The following is a 4,352-nucleotide window of genomic DNA, read 5'->3' as shown; positions in this document are numbered from 1 at the left end:
CATCCAAACACATTTAGCACTTTTTGTAGAAATGGTAATCATGATTATCTTACGCATCTCTAATGCAATAATGCGAGAGCGAAGCGCGAGCTGAAAATTTAGGAAATTCAGTCCTGAAGAGGGGCATTATATGAGCAAATAACGTTTCATAAAGTTATGAAAAATGCGTCCTATGTAATATAACATAATTATAATATAATATAATATAACATTTATAATGAACATAATTTATTCATTCCCACTACGTTTCTCTCCTTTTCCCCGTTTTTTTTTTTTTTTTTTTTTTGGCCAGCCGTAGTTACGCCACTGGCTCCCAGTATACATTGCACAAATTGACATAATTATTATCTGTGCAGGTATTTGCAAGATCTCACGTGGCAGCAAATGGGGGGGGGGCGGATTTGTCTATTCAAATAAAACATCCTCTTTTCGACCTTTTTGTTTATGAGGTCTTCGGAGAATCTAGCTATATAGATTGAAGTCCAGCAGTTGTGATGGAAGACTTCCCTCTTTGGACTTACCGGCTTTTAAAAGAGAGCTACATGTATGATACTGCCGAAACCTCATTGAGCTCATGTCTGTCCTTCTCCCAAGAAAAACCTGCGTTTGTCCTCGGCGAAGGGGGTCGCACGCGACTGAGCGTCCGCGGTCCTTGATGTTATGTAACACGAGGGCAGACTATGTTGACGAGCGAGACCCTAGATTTGTACAAAATATATCTGTCCTCAGCTTGAGGTCAGGTGAGGTCGCACGCGACAGAGATCTGTCCTCACTAGTGGAGGTCGCATGCGAGTGAGAGACTTCTCCACTGCCCTTATACCGTTACGTAAGAGAAGGACAACTTTGGGACGAACCATCTTGACAAGCGGGAGTCTAGCCATAAACAGAGTCTGACCTCAGCTGAGAACCCTAGGAGGACACGCAGGCAATTGCGGATAAAAACAAGATCGTAAAGTAGGCTTAGGGTATTTATGTAACTTATTGATAGGCTTTCCTCTCTCTCCTCATAAACGCCGAAAATGTAGATAGTATACCACAAAAATTTGTGACATTATATTGCTCTTAGCATGCATCTCGAAAGTTTCGAGTACGAGTCAAATATCAGAGCCAGGTTCATTTTCGACCCGAACCCCCGGAGGAGCCACTTACATTGACGAGTGGATACCATGCGCGACCAAAAAAACACGTAAAAAGGATGTCTTTTTCACGATAGGGCACGTTACGTACGTAACGTGATAAGGGTGTCAAAAACACAAAAATAATGAAAAAAGGATATCTATTTCGCTACGAAAATTACGTGTTTAGGGTCGAATTTGCGGGGATGATAAAACAAAATTCAAATGTTTTATAAAGGATGTCCTTTTTGCCCCAAAACTTCGTGTTTAGAGTCCGATTTGCGCGAGGTGTAGAAGATGGGGTCGTACTAAACCAAATAAGGTAAAGCCAACGACCGAAGGACCCGTAACAATAAAACATTCCTGTACTTGTTTAGGGGTTCATTTCAGGGAATATTTGCCAGAGTATATCGTTTTGTTTCCAATACTTGTTAAGGGTAGGGTTTCACACGCCAATACTTGTTAAGGGGTGCATTTTCAGAATATGGAAATTACGTGTTTAGGGTGCTTTTCGAGACCCCATGGTCGCGCATGGTATCCACTTGTGAATGGAAGTGCCCCCCCCCCCCCGAACACTATTTTGTAATGCTCACAGAGTGCAGAAGAGCCGAAGAACAGTCACAACTGATCGCATTCACGTTCTTTCAGCCTCCGACCAGTGTGGCTAGCGTTTTGACTTGGGGTTTAAAACAAGAGAGGGCGGTTTAGGTATAAACCTCACAAGTTCCATCCAGTACACCACTTCATCGATAAAGGATAGAAAGAAAATTAAAAAACTGGGGGTGATGGCTGGTCTGGATGTGACTGAATGGCGCGAAAACAGTTGGGGCGGATCAGGTGGACTTTACTGGCGCACCCGTAAAATTAGACCCCCCCAAAAAAAAAAAAAAATAAATAAATAAAATAAAATAAAAATAAGAAAAACCCAAAATGTGTTTATTTTCTTTTTTATTCTTCTTTTTTCTTTCTTTTTGGCATCTCATTTTTAAGGGACGAAAAACATCCCTTTAAAAAAATGCTGGGAGCGTCGGCTGGAGTGAATAGGAGGGGATTTATGGAGACCAATTAACACCAGATGGTGTTTGCAGCCTCGGTCTGATCATAAATCATTAAGTCACACTTTCAGCACATTATACTTTGACTAATTATGAAATATTCTCGCAGTAATACCACAAAAGGGAAATTTTAGATTATTGTGTTAGTGTGGAGGAAACATTTGATTTTATCTTAATATAATTCACAAGTTACAAAATATTAGAACTTCTATCCATTGAACTGACACTCCAAGTACATTATACTTTCTTTGACTAATTATTAAGCTATATTCTCGCAGTAAAACCAAAAAGGGAGGTTTTATTTGCTGAAATTATTAAGTTAGTGTGGAGGAAACATTTCATTTTATCCTAATATTTTAAATTCACACAATATTATAACTTCTATCCTTTAACTGACACTCTAAGTACATTATACTTTTATATTCTCGCAGTAAAACCAAAAAGGAAGGTTTAATTTGCTTAGGTAACTGTGTTAGTGTGAAGTAAACATTTCATTTAATCGTTATATAATTCACAAGTTACAAAATATTAGAACTTCTATCCGTTCATCATGTTCATGTTCATGTTGTAGGCCTAAAGTCAAATATGGCAAAAACGATGATCACAAATCTTTTTTTTTCTTTAACCTTATTGCCCCATTGTGGACTTTAAAAGAAGATTGGTAATTTCCTGTTTACCTGGTTTTTATGTAAATGGGGCGATTCCAGCACGTTAAAATGGAAAAGGTGCCAAACTTTATAAATGGCAAAATTATATGCAGGCCTCTAGAGGTTTTTGTAAGTCATGCTAGAGTTACTGAGTGTAAAGGTCCAGTCAGGGGCGGCGAAACGGAGGAAGGTAGGGGCGATTACCCTGCATAATTTTCAAAGTTAGTGGGGGTGAAGACGGAGAAAGGGTCAAAAAGAAAGGAAAAGGGAAGAAAAAGAAAAGTATGTAGAAATGAGAGGTCTGAGCCATGTAACCCAATACCCCTGTAAGCATTTGAGAAAAAAAACTCAAAGTTGTTTCGCGCCTCCATGTCGCCCCTGGTGCATTCCGAATACTTCCATTACCTCCACTTGGACATGTTAAATACTAAGTATGACCTAATTGGTGAATCTGAGCACAAACGACTAATGAATTCGATTTATCACTGGTGAGAGTACTAATTTTATTACTGCAATTATGATCTTAAAATGAATATCAGTGGCGTACAGATGGGGGACTTGTGTGCGCTTGCCCCCCCCCCAAAAAAAAAAAAACATGACCAAGAAAAGTAAAGAGATGGAAAGCAAGAAGCGTGACATGATTTTTTTTAAATTAATGTTTATGGTTTACATATATGTTGTGAAATTATTTAAAATTTGATGTGTACGTAGGCCTACATATTCATTAAAGGATACTAAATAAACTTTTTGAACGCCCGATTGAAAAAAAAAAAGTTTAAGTTAAAGAGCACACCGCCATGACAGAAGCAGCAGAGGAAAGGATAAATAACAACCGGGTCTGTGTAAGATACTATGTTAGCAATGAGAACATCAGAAAGTTGAAAGAGGGTAGAAGGACGGTTTCAATGTCATCGATATTATTTTGTTGCGGTGTTTTCATTCAATAATCATATTAACCCTCAGTGAACAACGAGAACAGGAAATCCGCCATATTGCAACGTCACCGTCTGCTAGTCATTGTCTCGATTATTTTTTTTTCTTTACTGATCCGAAGAGAGGTCTATGTAGCTTTACTACAGTTACATAACGTATTTCCCCCAATACATTTTCTTGTCCTAGAATTTTTTTTTCGATATACTGGAAGGTTACGTAGGTATATAATCGTCTAAGGAATTTTATGCTCACAAAGCAATATTCTCGTGCTGAGAAATTACAGGAGGAGATGTAGCAAATGTTTAAGACGAGTTCATAGACGTATATAGTATTTTTTCTTGGGGGCGGCAAGACGTGAAAAATGTTTGTAAATAATATCGAAAGCGAGGGAGCGAAGTGACCGAGGTCGACATAAGGACGTTTTTGCATTTTCTTAAGTGAAATCAAAAGATTTCGTACCCACTTTTGGTGAATACTGTGAATTTTCTTAAATAAAATAACATTAGTTTTCGATATTTCGGGGGAGGTGGCAGTTGCCACCCCCCCCCCCCCTGCGCTACGTACGGACATGGACTAGTTTTCGTACTTTGGTTTTATTTGTT

Source organism: Lytechinus variegatus, chromosome 3 (genome assembly GCF_018143015.1).
Source record: "Lytechinus variegatus isolate NC3 chromosome 3, Lvar_3.0, whole genome shotgun sequence".
NCBI lineage: Eukaryota > Metazoa > Echinodermata > Echinoidea > Temnopleuroida > Toxopneustidae > Lytechinus > Lytechinus variegatus.
The sequence above is the reverse complement of the archived record's forward strand: the minus strand, read 5'-3'. Positions refer to the sequence as shown.